The 23,554-nt window shown below is 40.0% G+C and overlaps 1 long non-coding RNA gene across 1 annotated transcript in view; it reads left to right on the top strand.

Moving 5' to 3' along the window:
• LOC132626433 (uncharacterized) overlaps window positions 1-20,719 on the top strand; it is a 45,745-nt gene extending 25,026 nt beyond the window's left edge. Inside the window, exons 2-3 of the long non-coding RNA XR_009577287.1 lie at window positions 18,313-18,363; window positions 19,980-20,719. This is a non-coding gene — a long non-coding RNA (uncharacterized LOC132626433). The remainder of the gene's footprint in view (window positions 1-18,312; window positions 18,364-19,979) is intronic.
• Window positions 20,720-23,554: the final 2,835 nt, after the last annotated feature.

The following is a 23,554-nucleotide window of genomic DNA, read 5'->3' as shown; positions in this document are numbered from 1 at the left end:
ATCTTATCACCTCGTCGTCGTACTACACCTTTAAGTTCATAAATATATATTCCCCTTTCGTTCCATACCCGTACTCAATTAATTATGTCTATCTTAGGTGTTTCCTTTAGAATTCCCTTGTCATTTCTCCCGCCTATGTTTATCTTTTATTCTTTGCACGAAGAATCTTATGCTACCTCTGTACCCTTCGGAAAACATCACTTGTGCATAACCCTTTTCTTATTTTCAAAGCGTATTCTGTCCATCCCTGTTTATTCTTGTCATACCAGTCATTTCTTAGCACTCATTCTACGTCGTTGCTCATCTTTCTATAACTTGGTTTATCACAGTTCCGTCACTTATAGTACTCGTGTCCTCGGCGACACATGTCGTGACCTATTACCACCCTGTTATCTCGCTTTCTTTTTATCTCCTTCTTTCAATTGCTCCTTCTTTTCTCGTACACGTTATCTTTTCCGTTATCATATAAGCTTTACTCTAAACTTTCCCTACAAAACTTGATAAATCTTTCTTATTTGTTCTATAACTCGCTTTTTCCATTTCACACTTACCTTTATATTCTAGTCACATAGGTCACGTCATATCTTTTAGTCGCTTCCTCACTAAGCTTCATTCATTTTCATAATAATCCTTATTTTATTCACTTTATATCCTGTTCGTATTCGACCCTATAGTCAATCTTATCCTTTAATCCCTCACAAGCTGTCTTTCCTCACAAGCTGTCTTATCAATATATTCACATCCGTCACAATTCTTTTTCTTCTATACTCTTGTCTTAATCATACTATTACTTCTTTTAACTATAAACTCGTCATAATTTATCCCTGCTTATCAATTCAGTCGGTACCTCATATAACACCCTATTAAGATTTGCTAGCCTTTTCTAAATCATCTCTTATTATCACAAACCCTTCCAAATTGCCCTAGCATTTCCTTTTTACTCTATTGATATCGATCTCATAATTACTATTACCATCAATTCAATGATTAACTTATTTCTCACAGTAAACTACACTCACCACTTAGTCAACTCTTATCATTATCGTTGACACGACCTTTCAAAACATATTACGAACTAATATCTCATTCCTTTTATATTTGAAGGAAATTTTTAGTAGAGTTCCCTCTGTATTTCTTACTATCCCAGAACCTGCACGCAGGAAATACCAACAATGCCTCACAGGACCAACATTTATAGGTATATATCATATCGTATCATAGCCACACAGGGCTCCCAATATCAACAACAATATGAAAATGATGAACATACCTCGTATGCCCAACTCAAACTGCACCTGTTATACTTTCCTCTTTACTTTCTCTTTCAATCTTTAACTTTACATTTCAATCGTACTTCCATACCTTACTTGACATATATCTTTCGTACCTTTGCTTACCTGCGTACTTTGTAACTTCCAATATCATCAGTCACTTTCTTCTGTCGATGCCGTTCTTCAGCTGAAATCAAGGGTTAGTATAAGGAATTTCATTTTCTATGGATTGGGCTCTATTGCACGATCTCAGATATGAAATAAAGGTAACATCCTAAATATCATGTAACTTCCTGTTTATAGATATGGTGCAAAACACACCGATAAACAAGACTCTACTAGACACGGTCTGTAGACACTCCGAGGATGAACTGCTCTGATACCACTTTTGTCACGACCACACCCCGTAGGCCGTGAGTAAGTACCCGAACTAGGCACTCGTATACACTCCCGTTAGTTACATGTTCAGTCCACAACAAACACCATATGGGACTCATAACGACCAAACCATGGTCTCAGATTTGTCGCATAATTATTCATGTAAAAGCAAGCCGACAAGGTTGCCATCACATATCAATATCATATGCAAGCCGACAAGGCTGCCATCACATATCAATATCATATGCAAGCCGACAAGGCTGCCACTATAGACGAACATCATACCACAGCACATTGTATAGACACAGCTGAACAGAACCCATACATAACCCGCACATATGTCTGTAGACCTTTAAGAGTATCAACCGTAACGTAACATATGATGGGACAGGGCCCCGTCGTACCCCTGGATAACCATATTCATATATATATATATATATATATATATATATATATATATATATCATGAGATCTGTATTAGAGGTATAAACTCCGGAACAACGGAGTTCTCCAAGATAGCTGAGTCGGAGTCCTATGCTGAAGGGTCACCAAACCGACTGTCCGTACCTGCGGGCATAAAACGCAACCCCCCGAAGAAAGGGGGTCAGTACGCAATATGTACTGAGCATGTAAAGCATGAAATACAGTAAACAAGATCATAACTGAATAAGGAGTATAGGTAACGAGTACAATAACCAGAATACCAAATACTTGTTTTTGGAACATAACTCATGCATGTCAATATCATATATCATATCCGGCCCTTTTATGGAACTCGGTGAACTTGGTCGCCACCCCGTCTCTGGCGCCATAACACAGCATACTCCAGAATATAATATAACTCCGTAACACAGCATAACTCTGTAACACAGCATAACACCATAACACCAAATACATATATATACCGTACCCGACCCTCTAGTGAGGGACTCGGTGAACAATGCAGTGGAAGTGTGCACGATAACATACCCGGCCCGGGACTCGGTGAAAGATATATTGAGGTATGCACGAGCAGAGTAGTGAGAAAATATATGCAGTTCAAAACATTTTTAAGGAATCAATAGGATAGTCAACACGAACCATCGTTCGCAATTTCAAATAATAGTCATACCATATACCTTTCGGATGTCCCTGTGGATCATATCAAAATGGAACTTTGAAATCATGTGTACATATCAATATATAAAACAAAACATAAGTTATGGGAATCAAGATCAATAGCCATCCTGGTGGCTCTAAGAATAGGAATTTCCTTTGGAATCGTATATATATCGTATATTCATTTCACAACGATCATGCCAAAAATAAAGAAGGGTTAGCTTCACATACCTTTAGCGCTTATTCGTCACACAATATGTATACGCTGCCCAATAATACTTCAACCTATATTAAGATGCCAACAACTACGTTTAAGTTACGGGGAGATTCAAAACGTATTCTAACGTTAGTAACTCCTTTCTAGATGTTTAGACGACGTTTTCTCTTGTATCCAAACCAACCACATACAACCAATCCAACATCAATAATTATGTGTTCAATACCAATCCGGACAGCCCACACAATATCCCAAACAACCCACATTCACAACATGCAATGACGATTCACATACGACTACTACATTCTCAAGTTACTTCTAATAGTTCGTAGCCTTAACGTTTGCATGTAACAACTTATAACAGACTATCCAACACAATGCATAATCTTAATTATCATTAATCTCAAAAGCTCAATAAGAATAACAACAACGTGTCAAAACAGTCCGCACATTACAACACCCAATAATAGTCTACATGCGATTTTGACACGTCCAATTTATTCTTGTTATTCTATAGTCATAACATTTCGTCGAAACGATTCTATAACATCCCAACCACTATGACAACATGATGTATATTCGTAACTATAATTAGTTTTTCCAACTAAGCCAAAACAACACGTCCAAAACAGTCCCTAACCAACAACATGTCCGAAACAGTCCCTAACTGACAACATAAAAATGTTCGGAATTCTTGCAAACGTTTACGAACATACTAAGAAAACCACATATGATTCGTACACATTATTTCATGTCTTCTTTTCATATAATTTCAATAAGTTATGACCAACTATCCACACGACAAGTAAAACATCAATTCATACGCAACTAAGGTACATCGTCATCTCTATAATCCTTACAACAACTCACAAACGACTTTGGTTTCAGCTCCAACCATTAAACACCTTTATTTCCATCATAACATTCATGACAATAACAATCAAAATATCAAGTAAAATCAGTTCACTAACTTCTTACAAAAACAGTCCATAAACGGTTTCAACATGCTTCAACATCACTCACATAAAATCATAGATTCAATTATTTTCATACTAACACAACTTCACTTTTAACCTTCCAATTCTTTTCATTCCTTTTTACCATGAGATCTATGATAGTAAAAACCATATTTATTAAAGAAAATTATTTCATTAATTCCACCAAAACAGTCCCCTCGACCACATAGTCATTCCAACACCAACATTCATGATTTTATGCATGCGATTCATGTTTATTAAGTTACAACCATACTTCAACATCAACACCAATAACCTCATGGTTAATATCATGTTCCCACATCAACACACCTTATTTCATGCATACAACTTATATTTACACATCTACATCACCCTTAATACATGAAAAAGAAAGTTAGATCTTACCTTGACAACTTGACTTCTCAACTTGGCTAGAGTTTGTGAATTGAAATGAAAATGGTTCTTGTTGCTCCAATGACTATCTTCACGTTTCTAGGGACCTTCTAAAGGGTTTAAACACCTTGGAAAAATAATTTTTGGATCAAGACTCAAGAGCTCAAAAATCAGCCATTGTGGCCGAGAGCTTTCTCTTTCTAGGTTTAGGTTTTCTTTCTTTGTGTTGTGTAGTTGAAATGAATGTATTTGCTGATCTCCTTAGTCCTTATTTGGTTAAACTATGATGCTTACAAGATGGCCACATGCGCCACTCAAGACATTGAGCCACTCAAATAAACTTTACACTAAAATTCTAATTCTTTCCCTTCAACTTTCGGCTAGGATTTTGGCCGAGGCCCCCCCCCCCCCCCCCCCCCCCTTGTCTCCCTAACAAGACAATTGCATGTGTGGTGGATGATTCATACACTACCCTTTGTCCATTGCAATCATACAAGATGAATGGTCAATATTTAAATATGAAATGATTCCTCCAACATGTTATGTCTTCATCAAATAATGCATGCCTTCATTATTAAATTGCATGCTTCAAATTTTTCTCCTCCAATTTTCAGCCATCTTGGCCGAGTATTACATGTATATTTCTTCCAATTTAATTGTCCACAATATAATGAAATTGTAGTGGATGAATCAACATTAAATGCATATGTGTATTTCTTCCATAATAGCCTTGTTTTAGATGACTTTTAGTCATATTTTGTGTATTGCACGTTGGTGATCCTTCTTGGTTCATGGTTGTCATAAAATTTTAATTAAGACCACAATTAAGTAGTTCCTAATCTCCAATAACATTTTTATACTAAGTAAAATTTATAACCGATTAGTTGTAGTTTAGAAATTAAAATCCGAGGTTTCTATCTCACGTCGATTCCTTCGCGAATAACTCGACGTATAAAATACGGGGTCTAACATTCTCCCCCCCTTTAGAACATTCATCCTCGATTGTTGAATTTGGTCCCGTGACGTTCCATACGAATTTTGGGGAAGTCTCCCTTATCGTTATAACATATACTTTATCAGGAAATTTATATAATCAAGTGAGGAGTTTGAGTTACCTGTAGGCGTAGAGAACAAGTAAGGATACTTTTCTTTCATCTCCTCCTCGGCTTCCCAGGTCATCTCTTCCCTATTGTTGTTTCGCCATAATACTTTGACTGAAGCCACGTCCTTAGTTCGTTACCTCTTAACCTGCCGATCAAGTATGGCTATGGGCTGCTCATCGTAGGATAATTCCTCTGTTACTTGGACATCATCTACGGGGAATACTCTGGAAGGATCGCCTATACATTTGGGAAGCATTGACACGTGAAAAACTGGATGCACTGCTTCCAAATCAGCCGGTTGGTCTATCTCGTAGGCAACCTGGCCTACTCTACGGACAATCTGATAAGGTCCAATATATCTCGGGCTTAGCTTCCTTTTCCTGCCAAATCTCATAACACCTTTCATGGGTGACACTTTCAGGAACACCAGTCACCAACCTGAAATTCTAAGTGTCGACGTCGATTATCTGCATATTATTTCTGCCGACTCTGGGCTGCCAGTAATCTCTCCTGAATAAGCGTCACTTTATCAACGGCTTGCTGCATCGCATCTGGGCTGATTAACTTAGTTTTACCAACATCAACCCAAACAATAGGTGACTTGCACTTCTTGCCGTACTAGGCCTCATACGGTGCCATCTGAATACTAGAATGGTAGCTACTATATTAGGCAAACTCGATAAGTGGCAAATGATTGTCCCAGCTACCTTTGAAGTCAATAACACAGGCCCACAACATATCTTCTAGCGTCTAAATAGTACTCTCGGCCTGTCCGCCAGTCTGAGGATGAGATGCTGTACTAAGACTCACCTGTGTCTCCAATCCCTTCTGGAATGATTTCAAGAAGTTAGCTATAAACTGAGCTCCTTTGTTTGAGTTAATAGATGTGGGAACCTCATGAAGTCTTACTATCCCATGAAGTCTTACTATCTCCTTGATATGTAACTTCGCATAGTCCTCAGCTGAATAAGTAGTCCTGACTAGAAGAAAATGGGCTGATTTTGTCAGCCTATCCATAATAACCCATATAGAGTCATACTTCAGTGGAGCGCGAGGTAAGCTTGTCATGAAGTCCATATTCTGGAATCTTCCGCATCATGTGTCACTCCTCGACCTTCTTTTTAAAAGATTTTAACTGTCATTTTTGCTTCTAGCTCTTGATCTAAATCTTTAGAGTTGGCTATCAAGTAGCGTTGGAGCTTCCTCTTATAGTAATTCTACGTAGTCTCTCTGTGATCTGACTATTATTAACTGGGATAATTCTGAAAGAATTTTTTAATCTGACATCTAAATTCACCGTCTTCTAGTAATCAGCTCATTCTGATCGTCTTACTTAAACCATTTCACAATTTCCCTTAACCCGACTTATAACCCTTTAGGCATATTCTATTGCCTTTTTACTCGGATTTTCGTCTTTAGTTTTCCTATTACACATTATGCTGCAATCTTTACAAGAATACGCGAAGGCGCTTAAATCAGCCAGAGAAATACCTTGGCGTCGTTTCATCAGTCTTTATGCAGACCTTACGTTCTTCTCTTATATCGCCCTCTGGGGCCAGGTTCACATGCGCCAGTCAGCCATGGTAGAGGCAGAGGGAGAGCTCCCAGTTCTAGGGGTCCTCAGCACCGTATTTATGCTTTGGCGGGGTGACAGGATATTGAGTCTTCCCCCGATGTCGTCACAGGTATATTATCGGTATCCTCTCATGATATATATTCTTTGATAGATCCGGGCTCCACATTGTCATATGTTACTCCATATATTGTGGTTCAGTTTGGGGTCAAACCGGAGTCGATCAAACCTTTTGAGGTAACTACACCCGTTGGTGAACCGGTAATAGCTAGTCGAGTATATAGAAATTGTATAGTTATGGTTTGTGACCATCGTACTATGGTTGATTTACATGATTTAAAAATGGTGGACTTTGGACTGGTTGGCTTCTTTCTATGCCAATGTTGATTGTAGAATGAAAAATCTTCGCTTCCAGTTTCTGGGAAAATCGGTTTTGGAATGGAAAGGAAATACAGCGTCCCCGAGAGGTAGGTTTATTTCCTATCTCAAGGCGAGGAAAATGATTGCTAAAGGTTGTATTTACCACTTAGTTCGGGTTCAAGATGTAGAAGCTGAATCGCTAACTCTTCAGTCTGTCCCCGTGGTGGATGAGTTTCTGGATGTATTCCCGGAAGAGCTTCCATGCCTCCCTCCAAAGTGGGAGATTGATTTCGCTATAGATGTGCTACCGGATACAAAGCCCATATCTATTCATCCTTATATGATGGCTCTCGCAGAGTTGAAAGAGTTGAAGGAGCAATTGAAGGACTAGCTTGAGAAAGGTTTAATTAGGCCTAGTTCTTCCCCATAGGAAGTGCTCGTGTTGTTTGTCCGAAAGAAAGATAGCTCCTTGCGAATGTGCATTGACTATCAACAACTGAATAAAGTGACGATCAAGAACAAATATTCAATCCTAAGGATTGACGACCTATTTGATCAATTACAAGGCGCCAAATGGTTTTCAAAGATAGATTTGAGATCCAGGTATCATCAGGTGCGAGTTAGGGAGAAAGATATTCCTAAGACAGCCTTCAGAACCAGATACGGCCATTTTGAGTTCCGGGTAATGTCGTTTGGGCTAACTAATGCACCGACAATATTTATGGGTTTGATGAACAATGTGTTTAGGACCTTCCTATATTTATTTGTGATTGTGTTCATCGACGATATCCTGGTATATTCTAGGTCCGAGGCAGAACATGCAGATCATTTACGTACTGTTCTTAGAGTTCTTCAAACTCGAGAGTTATTTTCCAAATTTTCGAAGTGTGAGTTTTGGTTGAACTCAGTGACCTTTTTGGGGCACATTATTTCAGCTGATAGTATTCGGGTAGATACCCAAAAGATTGAGGCCGTGAAGACTTTGGCCAAGGCCCACAACCCCTACGGAAGTTCATAGTTTTCTAGGCTTAGCAGGTTATTACAGGAGGTTTGTAGAAGGCTTTTCTTCTGTTTCTGCACCACTCACGAAGCTGACCCAGAAATCAGCTAAATTTCAATGGACGGATGCTTGTGAACGTAGTTTCCAAGAGCTAAAGGATAGATTAACTTTTGCCCCAGTCCTGACACTTTCGGAGGGATCGGAAGGTTATGTTGTCTATTGTGATGCTTCAGGCGTTGGGTTAGGCTGTGTGTTAATGCAACATGGTAAGGTGATTGCGTTTGCTTCAAGAAAGTTGCAGAAACATGAGAAAAATTATCCGACCCATGATCTTGAATTGGTTGCAGTAATTCATGCATTGAAGATGTGGAGACATTATTTGTATGGCGTCCACGTTGATATTTATATAGATCATAAGAGCCTTCAGTATATTTTCAAGCAGAAGGAATTGAATTTACGGCAACGGCGATGGTTGGAATTGTTGAAAGATTATGATGTTAACATCCTATATCATGCCGAGAAAGCAAATATGGTGGCTGATGCTCTTAGCCGTAGATCCATGGGAAGTTTATGCGATGTTCTGCCAGAGAAAAGAGAGATAGCTCGTGAGCTCCAGCAGTTAGCTAGCCTAGGAGTTCGAGGAGTGGACTCAGGCAGTATGGGAGCTACCATTTAAAATTCAGCGGTCTCGTCGCTAGTAGTTGAAGTGAAAGAGCGTCAATACGAAGATCCCATGCTAGTTCATTACAGAAATACACTCCTTCAGAAGGAGAAGTCATTATTTGAGATTTCTGGAGATGGAGTTCTCTGATGTTAAGGCAGCTTGTGTGTTCCCGATGTTGCAGGGTTATGTCAGCAGATATTAAAAGAAGCCCATTGTTCCCGTTATTCCGTTCACCCCGGAGCAACGAAAATGTATCATGTTCTTAAATCTATATATTAGTGGAATGGGATGAAGAAAGATATAGCGGAATTCGTAGCATAATGTCCTAACTGTCAGCAAGTGAATATTAAGCACCAAAAGTCGGGTGGATTGTTGCAAGCTACAGAAATTCCAACTTAGAAATGGGAAGTAATTAACATGGACTTCATTACAGGCTTACCCCGTTCTCGACGTAAGTATGATTCTATATGGGTGGTTGTGGATAGACTCACGAAATCAGTTCATTTCTTACCTGTCAGAACTACATATGTAGCAGAAGATTATGCAAAGCTTTTATGTTAAAGAGATAGTGCGACTTCACGGTGTTCCAGTATCTATTATCTCCGATAGAGGGACTCAATTTACAGCCAATTTTTGGAAAACTTTCCAAGAAGGTTTAGGGACTCAGGTGAGTCTTAGCACGACATTTAACCCACAGACGGATGGGCAAGCTGAACGTACCATTCAGACCCTTGAGGATATGCTACAGGCATGTATATTGGATTTTGGAGGTAATTGGGATGATCACTTACCACTTATTGAATTTGCTTACAACAATAGTTATCATTCTAGCATTCAAATGGCCCCGTATGAGGCTTTATATGGGCGAAAGTGTAGACTCCAATTGGGTGGTTCGAAGTAAGAGAGACCAAATTGATAGGGCCAGACTTGGTCTAGCAAGATATAGAGAAAGTCAAGCTTATACAGGATCGATTATTAACAGCTCAGAGTCGTCAGAAATCCTATGCAGATAATCGTCGAAGGGACTTAGAGTTCCAAGTGAAAGATTGGGTATTTTTGAAGGTGTCGCCAATGAAGGGCATCATGAGATTTAGCAAGAAGGGCAAGCTTATCCCCTAGTACATTGGGCCTTATGAGATTGTATGCAAGGTAGGCGAGGTGGCTTACGAATTAGACCTACCTCCTGATTTGGAGTCATTTCACCTAGTTTTTCATGTATCGATGCTCCATAAGTGCATTGGAGATCCTTCTAGAATTGTACCAATAGATGATGTCCAAGTTACCAAACAATTGTCTTATGAAGAAATTCCCATTGCCATTTAAGATAGGCAAGTACGGAAGCTCATAACCAAAGAGGTAGCTTCAGTTAAAGTTTTATGGAGAAATAATAATAGAGAGGAAATGACTTGGGAAGCAGAAGAAGACATGAAGTTAAGGTACCCGTATTTATTTTCACCCCTAAAGGAGACTCATGTAGAGACGCCATTATCTTCAGGTATATAGTGCTTTCCTTGATGCTTTCCTGGTCGTGTGTGGCCATGGTTATTGATGTTGTTGCTGTAGCCCAGGGAGGCGATGTATTTTGGGTTGCTGTTGCAGGATGGTAGTTCCATATTTTAGGGGAAACTCTGGCGAAATTTTTATAGACTCCCTAAGAACCGAACATTCGAGGACGATTTTTCCTAAGGGGGGGAGAATGTTACACCTCGGAAATTCAGGATTTGCTCCCTTGTGAATAGGATAATGTGAGCTTAAGGTGATTATGAAATCCTTACAAGATTAAGAGAAGTATTAGATAGCTTAAAGCGCATACTATAAGATTTTGAAGTGATACGAATATATGAGCTTTAGTTTGTTGAAGGAAGTGAAATATAAGTCGTGTTCGGAAAGGTTTTCGCTATAATTGAGCTAAGATTAATTTGGTAATGTCTTGAGGGGCTACTATAGGGCCTATTGTATAGTTAATGAAGTATTATTCAAGTACCAAGAAGGTTCCACGAGGATTGGAAGTCAAACGAATCAACGAGAGGCAGTTTCGCATAACTGGGAGTTATACGGCCACTTATACAGTCCATATAACTTTATACAGTCCGTATAACATGACCTTCACAGAAAGGGTCATTTTCTTGGTGGTGTTATACGACCACTTATACAGTCCGTATAACTTTATACGGTCCGTATAAGGGGGTCCGTATAACTTGACCTATTTCAGAAAGGGACTTTCCCATGGTGGTGTTATATGGTCCACTTATACGGACCGTATAAGTCCATCGGGCTGAATTTTTATGTTTTGTATAAATAGATGGCCTTTGTTCAATTATTTCATTTTTCATCTTCCACAAGTCTTGAGAGCTCAAAACCCTTCTCCAAGCATATTCCACCCCAAGGGGCAAGAATCAAGGTACCCATGTGTTAGGAGTCTTGCTAAGGTTAGTAGACTACAAGGAATTCTTGAGTAATGAAGCTAGGGTTTTCACCTAAGTTGATAGCTGCTCCAAAGCTCATGGCCATATGATAAAAGGTTAGTTTTCATGCTTATTTCATGTCCTCATGAATGGTTGGTTGTTGAAGAACTTGGGTAGAAGAAGGAAGTAGAAAATGAGGGTTAAATGTAACTTTTATGATGTTTTTGAGTAGTAAGCTAACTTGAGTCATGATTCTTAGTATAATAAGGATATAATCTTGTTATGGAAGGTAGTAATAGTGATGAGGAAGTAGTGTATGAAAATGTGCTAAGGTTGGGCGTGAAGTTGTTAGTATAAGTTGAACATAAGGATGAATTTTTGTCACGACCCAGTCCCGTGGGCCGTGACTAGTACCCTAACTGGACACTCATACAGACTTACTTACCAGATCGACATATCAAAGACTTATTCAAATTTAACATACGTTGTTTATACGGATACTGAGAACAGACGTCATCTTAAGCGGTCACCTATAACAGAAATATCATACCAAAAGCCGGTAGGCTGGCGGAATACACATCGCCCGAATATACATACATATACAAACATGTGGGCCGTTTTGGCCATAATAGCAAACGGGACCGCTTAAGGCACAAATCACAAACATAATCGAACAAACATGACCCATGACCCACACATATGTCTACAGGCCTCTACAAACCATAACAGAAACATATGACGGGACAGGGCCCCGCCGTACCCCAAATAGTCATATATACAGAAACCTATATAACAAAAGATATGTACCAAATATATGAGCTCCGGATCAAAGGAGTACTCCAAATAGCAGAATAAGTGTCCTACACTGGCGGATCACCAGAACGAACGTCTGTACCTGCAGGCATGAAACGCAGCCCCCGAAGAAAGGGGGTCAGTACAAAATATGTACTGAGTATGTAAAGCATGAACTACAGTAATCCAAATCAGAACTGAAATAAGGAGTATGGAAAATGGATACAGAATTTGTATATCAAAACCTGTGCTGAAAACATAAATAATGCAAATAAAAATCATGCATAGGGCTCAAGAACGTGGTCGCCACTCCGACGCTGACGCCACAACACATCATACTTGTCACGACCCAACCCCGTGGGCCGCGACTGGCACCCTAGCTGGGTACCCGTACATACCTACCTGACCGAATTTCGTATCGTACAGATTTTTTTTTGAAACAGAAATTACAAAAGTAGGCCGATACAACTACGGCACGCGTGCAAACATATATATATCTGAACATACAGAAACATACGGATAAGCCGACAAGGCTAACATACAGACGAAACCCGTAACCCACACATCTATCTACAGGCCTCTACAGACATACGGAGTCATATGACGGGACAGGGCCCCGCCGTACCCAGAACATCCATACATACAGAGTATACAGAAGACAGGAGATATATACCAAAAATATACGCTCCGGATCAAAGGAGCTCTTCAAAACAGCTGAATCAGAAACCTACGCTGGCGGCGTATCACCTGGCGCTTTTGTACCTGCGGACATGTAGCGCAGCCCCCGAAGAACGGGGGTCAGTACGAAAAATGTACCGAGTATGTAAAGCAGAACATAACAGATATAAACATAGTCCGAACCGGAGTCACAGAAATATAACGAACAGAACCATAAATCAGACTGACGGACAGAGTCATGATCCAGACAGACATACAGAATCGTGTTCTTTACAGATAAACAGAATCATGGTTCGGACAGACAGACGGAATCATAATACGGACAGATGAGCAGAATCAGAATCCATACGGACATACAGACATAGTCGTAATTCAGACGGACAGACAGAAGTATGTCGGATAGAATTATGCATGGAGAGTAGTACAGAGTCATACAGAATCATACAGAGGCATGTGCTTATATAAATATAGATGGCACACGCATACATTCATACAGATCCCGGCCCTGTCTGGGGGCGCGGTAACAGAACCCGGCCCTCTTAGTACGGGACGCGGTGGACAGACAGAATCAGATCAGATCATATGCCATCCTAGCCGCCATCCCCATACACAAATCATAATATCATACAGATCCCGGCCCGTACGCCGAGGGACGCGGTGAACAATGCAGAGAAATATGCACGTAACAGAACCTGGCCCGGGTCGCAGTGAAAGAATGCATTGAGACAGACACGAACCGATAAATGAGAAACTACTTACATACAGACTCAACATACAGACTCGATCAATCTGAAGGGTGCCAAATGGCGAGTCAAATCATAGTATCCAGATAGTATGCATAGTACGAGCCTACATCCTAGTCGGGAAGGCACGACAGATTATTATCAGAATCAGAATCTCAGATGTTCAAAAATCATTTCGTATAAATCGCACAAAAATGGTTATATCATACACAAAATAGTAGTCCAAAGATTTTTAGAGAAAATCGGACAAAACAGAAATATTTAAAATTTTACAGAAGATATCGGGCCTTGTGGGCCCGCCTCGGACCAACTCGAGGTTACATAGGTAAATTATTGCTAATAGACCTTATGAGGTCATCCATAGTCGTTTGGAAGTGTTCCGACTCCGTTTGGGGAAGTTTTGTACAAAAATTCACTTTAAAGACAATTTGTAAGAAAATAGCTTCAATTGAATTGAAGGAATTGGAGCGGTTTGCCGTCTCGAATTCCGGGGAACGGAGTCGTACTTAAGGCTCGCGGCTGAGCCTATCACATCCAGAACATGCCTAGGAACATAGGGAAATGCTTCACATACCTCGATGGCGCCTTATGCTCGCTTGGCGTCAATCCAAATTTCGTCCAAAATCTGGAAATGGTCAAGTTTACCATTTGGTTAGTTTCAAACTTTCAATATTCCAACTTTACACATACTTGCCTACCGAAATTTCGGCAGCATTTCCTCTGTATATACGACATCCCCGAGACTTAGCTCGGCTCAATTCATCAACACAACAACCCAGAAACGACATCAAAACATCAATGGACATTAAAACATACACTAAGGCATCATTAGCCATCTTTCGACATAACGAAACATTTTTCGTTTCAAACTTGCATTTCCAAACCAAACTTATTATTTTCATATCCATTATCCATCAAAATCATTACGACATACACCGGAGGCATCCATACCATTTTCACAGAATATTCATAAGATACACAAACATTCCAACTTTCCATTAAATCACTACTTTTCCAATCTTTTCCTAACTTTCAACATACAAGTTCATAACACATTCCCATCTTCCAAATTCATCAACAATAATCATAATTTGCCTCTTGATACCTTCATTTCCATTTTTACGTAAATCATAACAAAATTTGCATACTTTCTTACAGCAACTTGATAACCATTTTTTTTTCCAAAACAATAAAGATTGTTATCTTTTCCATTCACTTCACCATAACATACTTAATATACAAACAAGATCAAATTCATATTCCATCAACACATGACCATACCACACGGCCACCTCCTACATTCTTCAATTTTCACTAATTCATTCCACTTTCATTTCTAATATAATTTCTATCATAACAACAACTAGAATACATCATAAAAATTCAACTCATTACATCTATACATCAACACACACACGGCCACTTTCCAATAAACACACCCACTTTGCAAACTTCCATATTTTTACAAATTCTATTCATTTCTACATTCCACAACATAAACAAAGCTCCATAACATAATAAAAAGGGATGGATTCTTACCTTTTCCCAACTCTTCCACTTGCCACAATTGGTAGTTTCTTGCCACAATAATTATACCAACTTGAAGAGAATCTTGAGCTTAGTAGATGTAACGACCCAACTCCGTAGGCCGCGACTAGTGTCCGTGCTGGACACCCAAACGTACCCAATAACCCAGACTAGCATATCAGCATAATATTTTTAAATGTAAAAGTCAATTGGCGTTAGCAATCATCATAAATGAACCGACATAGTACATGGGAGCCGATAAGGCTGTCACAGATCATATCATCCCAAAACATATACAAAACCCACACAAGTTTGTCTAACAGGTTTGCCTCACACTCTACGGAAGTATGATTTCCATATGGGTTACTGTGGATAGGCTGACAAAAATCAGTCCATTTTCTTCCCGTCAGAACCACTTATTTAGCTGAGGATTATGCCAAGCTAGGTGTTAAAGACATAGTGAGGCTCCGCAGAGTTCCTATATCTATCATCACTGACAGAGGTGCTCAATTTACGACTAATTTCTGGAGATTTGTTTTCAGGAAGGATTATGGGCTCAGGTAATTCTGAGCACAGTATTCCATCTTCAGAGCGACGGACAGGCCGAGCACACTATACAGACGCTAGAAGATATGTTGCGGGCCTGTATTATTGAATTCAGAGGTAGCCGGGACAATCATCTGCCGTTAATCGAGTTTGCTTATAATGACAACTACGATTCTAGCTTAATACGAGGCTTTGTATGGCAGAAAATGTAGGTCACCGATCGGCTGGTTCGATATTGGCGAAACAGAGTTAACCGGTCCCGATATGATCCAGCAGGCCGTTGATAAGGTGAAACTCATCCGAGAAAGACAATTAGCAGCCCAGAGTCGACAGAGATCGTATGCTGACAAACGACGTCGACCCTTAGAGTCCCAGGTCGGCGATTGGGTATTTTTGAAAGTATCGCCTATGAGAGGCGTAATGCGATTCGGCAAAAAGAGTAAGCTCAGTCCGCGATATATCGGACCCTATCAGATTATTTGAAAGATTGGGAATGTCGCCTACGAGTTAGATTTACCATCTGATTTGGAAGCGGTACATCCGACATTTCATGTATCTATGCTCCGCGAATGTGTCGGTGGTCCTCCTAGAATATTTCCAGCAAATAATATTCGGGTGACGGAGGAACTATCGTATGAAGAGCAGCCTGTAGCCATTCTGGATTGCCAGGTAAGGAGATTGCCGAATAAAGATGTAGCTTCCGTTAAGGTGCTGTGGCAGAACGATAACAGGGAAGAGATGACCTGGGAAACTGAAGAGGAAATCAAGAAGAAATATCCTTACTTGGTTGTATTCAATAATGAATGTGTATCACATGAGCCGACCATAAAAATAAACTCCCCCGAAGTACTTACAGACCCTATAAGACTAATCTAACATTCGAGGACGAATGTTCTAAAGGGGGGGGGGGGGGAGGATGTTATATCCCGTATTTTTGAACGTCGGATTATTTGTAAGCTGAGGTGGGGCCCACACGTCAAGATTTTTTTTTGGAACATGTGACAAGCTATATGAATCACATATGTAAAGTTAAACACAACTCATGAAGGACCCTTGGGCCAAATCAAAGTGGAAGCCCTCCAAACGAATATTTTTAAGAAAACGTTTCCGGGTGACCTGACTTGGAGGGGCAAAAACGGTATTATAAGTTTGGAATTTGGAAAATTACCAAGAGATAGAAGTTATAGATAATTGAATTAGCTTTCCAACCATAGGTCGTGGGTTCCTAGGTAACGTCGGTACAAGGAGATATGGACGTTTTAAGGTCGAAAGGTCAGTGGGCTATGCCCAACTCGGGACCAACCGGGTTGGCCCAAGAAAAATGAAAAGAAAAAAAATGAGGCCCAAGTTTAAGAGGGTGGCCGGCCAAAGCCATGGCCCAAACCCACCAAAAAATTAATGAATTTTCCATGTGTTAAAATAGATGAAAGGGACCATATATTTATCACTTTATCCATTAGAATTTTCAAGAAACACAAAGATGAAGAACAAAAACAAAGGGCCATTTCGGCCAAGACCCATGGAAATTGAGTACCTTAAATCTTGTTCCAAAAATTGTTTTCTTGTAGTATTCCTACCAATTCAAGTACCCTCTACAACGTGGTATGATTATTTCGGAAGATGGTTCATCAGTTTCATCGTTTCTGCACTTTGGTTAAGTGAAGAAGATTGGAGAAAAAGGTAAGAATTCATTCCATGTTATTATGTTATGAAGGTTTGTTTGTGTTGTAGTATGTAGAAATGAGTAGAAAGTATGGAAATATGGAAGTTTGCAAAGTGGTATGTAAGTTGGCATGTAGCCATGTGTGTATGTATGTTATATACATATGGTGAGTTGAATTTATGTTGTATTCTAGTTGTGAGTATGATGGAATTCATATTGAGAATGAAAGTTGAATGAATTTGGTTGAAGTTGGAAATATAGGTATTGGCCATGTGGTATATGGAGATTAGAATGGGAATGAATTAATTTTGTTTAATATGTTGGTTGTGTTGTTGTGATCCTTATAGTGTAAAGGAAGGTAATATGATTTAAGTTGGCATTGAAACGGAATGTAAAAGATTATGTCATTCTAATATGATTTTATGATATTGTGGAAATGAAGTCGTTAAGGTGTAAATTATGATGATTGTTGATGAAGTTGGAAGATAGAAACATGTTATGAAAATGTTTGTTAAAGATTAGATGTTTTGGTGGAATTATGACTTTGGTGGAAAGTTTGTATATTGTGTATATCTTGTGAATATTTTGTGGAATTGATATGAAATGCTTTCAAATTATATTGTGATGATCTTGATTAATGATGAATGTGAAACCCTTGAGATTTGTTTGGAAATTTGAAGTTGAAATGGAAGTATCGCACTATGTTAGAAAGGGAACTAGTTGTGCCATATTGTGTCTTGTAGTTATTGTTGTTGTTGTTAGTGTTGTTATTGGGTTGTTGTTGATTGTTTTGGCCGAGTTGAATTCTCGGGGATGCTATATGTATAGGGGAAATGCTGCCCAAATTTCTGTAGAAAAGTGTTGATTTGATATTTAAGTCCTAAAGTCTTAGGGTTAACATTTGGTAAATGTGACCATTTGTAGATTTTGGATGAAACGGGAAGTGAACTTGGAAAGGCGTAAAAAGCATAAAAGGTATGTAAAGCTATCCCAATTCTTCTTTTGGCATGTCCTAGATGTACTAGGATCGGATTCGAGCCTCGGGAAATATTCTGTCTTTCGGAATCCGCGTTTCAAATTGTCCCTTTTTCATTCAATGGAATTGAACCCTATAAGTATGCTTTGTTAAAGAATTGTGTAAACTTCCGCAAATTTTCTAGAAAGTTATGAAATGTCCCTGGGACCTCCGTAGGTGACTCCATAAGCTTAATATACGTAATTTGAGCCCACCGCTTCGGTTGTCCCGAGGTGGGCCCACTATTTCCGACTTTACCCTTTTTGTGTTTATAACTTAATTTCAAGCGGTTCTAAAGGAAGCGTCTTAACTACACTTATAACTACCAATGATACTTATTCTAAATACTTTATTGAATCTCTGTAAAGGTATGATATTTTGTGTCTCATTTAGTCTCCCACTATTCCCGTTTTGCCTTTTAGTGTACTATTGCTTTATTTTCGAACAATATAAAATGAAACGTTTTAACTATCCTTTTAACTACTAAGGAAAATTGTTTTAATGATTCCCTCGAGTATGGTAAACTATTTTGGAATATGAAAATGATCCCAGAAGGATTATTCTTCCGTAACTCATTATGACATACGACATACACTTACTATGATTCTGTCCGATTTCATTGGTTTGATTTGTCATTCGATATGCCTCATTGAGTCTCTGGAAATATATGGTATTTTTATTGCATTTAGTTTCTCACTACTCCATTCGTGGATGCCTCAATGTTTCCCACACTGAGCCCGGGCCAGGATATGTTATCACGCGTATTCCACTGCATTGTTCGCCGTGCCTCGATGTGAGGGGGCAGGTATACGTGTACATGGGTTGTGGAGTATGTTGTGCCATGTACACACATTCTGATATATGATGATATGATATGATATGGCCATCTGATATGTTTGATATGTGCACATTATGATACGATATGATATGTTACGGAGCTATTCCCTACTCTGGAGTATGCTGTGTTGTGGTGCCAGTGACGGGGTGGCGACCACGTTTTGTTCACCGTGTCCCATAATGGGGCCGGATATGGCATATGTTCTGACATGCATTGATATTTATGTTCACCGCGTCCCTTATTGAAGGGCCGGGATCTGTTACATGTGCATATGATATCTGGCTTTGACATCTGACGATTCTGTCCACCGCGTCCCTCACGGAAGGGCCGGGATCTGTTATACGCACACATACAATATACGATTTTTGTCTGGAAAGTAAGTTCTCTGGCATTCTGTACCCTCTGTACTTCTTCTGACCTATGATATTGATATACATGATCTGTGTCTGGAAAATCAACATTCTGACATTTCGGATCCGTACTTCTTCTGACATATGACTTCGGCATATATGCTCTGCGTGTGGAAAACAAATCTTCTAGTACTCTCGATCGGTATCCTTTTTTTCTGACATATGATCTGCGTTCGAAAAATAATTGTTGGTACTTTGGATAGTGTACTTACTGTTTGTACTGTCTGTTTCGATTATGGTTTAGTTTTCTGTATTCCATGCTTTACATACTCAGTACATTTTTCGTACTGACCCCTCTTCTTCGGGGGCTGCGTTTCATGCCGCGCAGGTACACCCAGATGAGTTAAAGTTATTACAGAAGATGTTCCAGCAGAGTTGGCAGGCTCCATTTGCTCCCGGAGTGTTGCCGAGTCAGAGTTTGTATATGTATGTTATGAATTTTGGATTTATGTTAGAGACTTTGCAGACAGAGTCGTGGGTATTGGTTATCAGTCTGTAAGCGGCTCCATCAGCCGATATGTCATTCTGTGTTATGTAGTAAATTTTATATAATTACGGACTTTGCCTAAAATTGAGAACGATAAAAGATGGATTTCGAAAGCTTAATATGTATTTTACTTTTATCTGATTTTCAGCATCTGAAGAAATTATGTGTGTAATAAGAATCTGTGGGTTCGCTCGGCTCCGGATATGGGGTCGGGTGCCCATCACACCCTAGTGGAATTGGGGTGTGATAGTAGAAATTCCAAAAGAGATGGATTTTTGAATCAAGAATTAAGCTCCAAGAATTTTTTCTTTCTTTTCTTTCTTTTCTTTCTCTCTAGCCGAAATGCTTTCTTTTTTTTTCTCTTGGTTTTTTGTTCTTGTTCTCTCTTGAAGCTTCTATGTGGCTAAGTATGAATATATAGCCCTCTTAATTAATTAGCCACATGATCATTTTCCTTGGGTTGGGCCAAGGCATGTTGGCCGGCCACCCTTACAAATTGGGCCTTAATTTTCTTATTTTTTTTTTAGCCCAATTGGCTACAAATTGTTTTTGTAATTTCCGAAACCAATTTCCAAAATTCCAATTTTGCCTTTGGCCTCCTTTTGTAATTCCACACCAATGTATTCTTAGCCGACACATTCATACCAAGTAAGGTCCAAATATGGCCTCATTCATTACAAGTCGAGTTATCTCGAATTTTTCGAATATGCAAAAATGCCGGATGTAACATCCTCTCCCCCTTTAAAACATTCGTCCTCGAATGTTAAATTGACCTCATGGGCGTCATACTTCTTCGGGAGGGTTCTTTTTATAATTATCCTTTGTTGACTTTCTGATATGGATTCTTTACCAATATGATGGAGTAATTCTTCACGTTACTGATTCATATGCTTTCATAACGTATTTTCTCATATCCCACACAGTCACTGGGCCATGAACTATATTCTAGTAACCGATGAATGCTTTTCGCTCTTTCACGGACATTATGTCCCTTCTTCCTTTCCTTCAAAGCTTTTCAGACATTATAATTAATATCACTTCTTGTCACACTCCTCGGTTCCTTACCACATTATCATATTCCTACATCATACCAAACAGATTCAGAACTGGGATCGGACGCATAGGAGCATATCAGACATATTCGTAATCGGAGGCAAACGTACTAAACCATGGCGGACAGATTCGTAGTCGAAGTCAGATGTATGGGAGTATGTCAGACAAATCTGAGATCGGAGTCCAACGTACAGAGAGGTATCAGACAGATTCGAAATCAGAATCAGACGTACAGAGGCATATCAGACGAATTCATATCCAGAGTCAGACATACAGAGGTGTCAACCAGAAACAGATTCAGAATCGGATGTGCAAAGATCTATCAGATGGGAACGTAATCGAGTTCAGGAGCATAGAGGCGTAATAGACAGAGCCTTATCAACATCGGAAGTGCAGAATCAATACAGATAGAATCTGAAGCCGAATCAGATCACCCTTAGTAAGGCTCCAGTGATTTATGGAAAATTTCCCTTATTGGTAACCTAGTTAGCCAAGTTATCATACAAATCGTCTCGCGTGCCGCTTGTCGACTCTTTCAAAGATTCTGCTTATTCGCACTTCTTATTTTTCGTCTTTCCTACCATCCATACTCGTTTTCCTTTTCAGACATCGCCATACCAGACTGAGTTATAATGGAATAGGGGTTTTTCTAGTCCTTGACAGCATTTGTGTCCTCGCCCCCGCTTCGTTTCATGTGTTCGGTTTAGTAAAGCCTTTCGCCGATCACAACATTAGTTGCCGGGACTCGGTTCTTAACCCATATGGGCACCAAACGAAAATCATACATACACACATACACATACACACATACAGATATATCTACTAATGTCTTACTGGCGGACGTCTCTGACTGTTATTCAGATTCGCTCAATTTCCCGAGCGGTGTTGTACCTTTTCTTTGCCCATTTAGTCCGCCTCGCTCTGCGCGACTCCTGTAAGGGCACTAATCACTCCACACATTCCATTTGTCCTTTTGGTTACCCCAAATATTCATTTACATCTATCATACTTACACTTGTGCAAAACTTTGCATTACTTCCCAGGGGGTCACCCATCCTAGAATTGCTCTCGCTTGAGCACGCTTAACCCCGAAACTTTCATGCATTTTGACGCGTTAGGGCTAATATAATTCCGTCGATTACCCCGCAGGGCCTTTGTCACATCATTTTAGGGCAGATCGGGGTCTTAGTAAATTTTCGGAAAAGTTTTGTAGCGGGTCCCACCCCGGCTAAATCGTACCATTACCACATCGCCTTTCTGAATCTTAAACATTCACTTTCATACACATATACATATGATTACGGATAACCCACGGATTTAAGTCTTCGTCCCACGAATTCCGCCTCCAAATAGTCGGTGGAATCTGATAAAATATCATCGTAAGGTGTTCTCCGGCCACCGACAGAAGAAAACTAAAGTCGGACAAGTATTGCGGGACCTTTTTGTACTTAGTCTACATATTTACTTCCATATTTCTGGAAAAATTTGGGCAGAGGTTCCTCTGTTTTTCTTACTATCCGAAACTTGTACACCAGAAATACCAATTATGCCTCACAGGGCCAACACATATACACACACATACATATCATATCATGTCGTATCGTAGCCACACGGGGCTGATAACCTCAAGTAAGAATTATAACGTCGTCGACACCTACCACACGTGCCCAACTCAACAGCAGCGGAGGCACTTTCCTGTTTACTTTCATCCGGGATTTCTAGACTCACATTGACGGTGGGGACATCTCAGTCGCCCTTGCCTTTGGTCACTAGGTCTCTAATCCTTTTAAATTTCCGTCGTCTTCATAGAACAACGTTTTACAGATATCATACACATATCGAAAATTCTAGGAAACTTACGTACTCATAACTGATCAACTCGGGTCTAACCTGGGGAGCTGTCGTGGGAACTGTGTCCCTCATCATCGTCGTCGGTCTGGCCCCCACTGTTACCTGCATCTGAATCGGAGGAGTGTAGGTAGCCTGGCAATTCCTGGTTCACCGACGGCCAGGACAAAGGGCTGGAATAGGGCGTAACACTCTCTGGGGAAGCCTGTCTAACATACTGCTCCACTACCGGAGCTGCTGGCACATCCTCGGGAATCTCCTCCTCCGGCGTCCCAGAGGAGTGCTCTAGTGGCTCAGCCTCGGGGCTATCCTCCTCCCTGGGGGTAAGAAACTCTGGAGGTATCGTCGCTGGGTCCTCCGAAGGGTCGGTGACATAACTGTCTTCCCTGGGAGCCTCTGCTCTGGGGATCAAAAACTCTGGAGGAATTGTCTCTGGATCCTCCGAAGGATCTGTCTCAATCGAGTAGCTGGGGATCTGCCTACTCGGTCCTGGTGATGTCCTAGGGGCCTTATTA

This window comes from Lycium barbarum, chromosome 2 (genome assembly GCF_019175385.1).
Source record: "Lycium barbarum isolate Lr01 chromosome 2, ASM1917538v2, whole genome shotgun sequence".
Classification (NCBI taxonomy): domain Eukaryota; kingdom Viridiplantae; phylum Streptophyta; class Magnoliopsida; order Solanales; family Solanaceae; genus Lycium; species Lycium barbarum.
The sequence above is the reverse complement of the archived record's forward strand: the minus strand, read 5'-3'. Positions and strand labels throughout refer to the sequence as shown.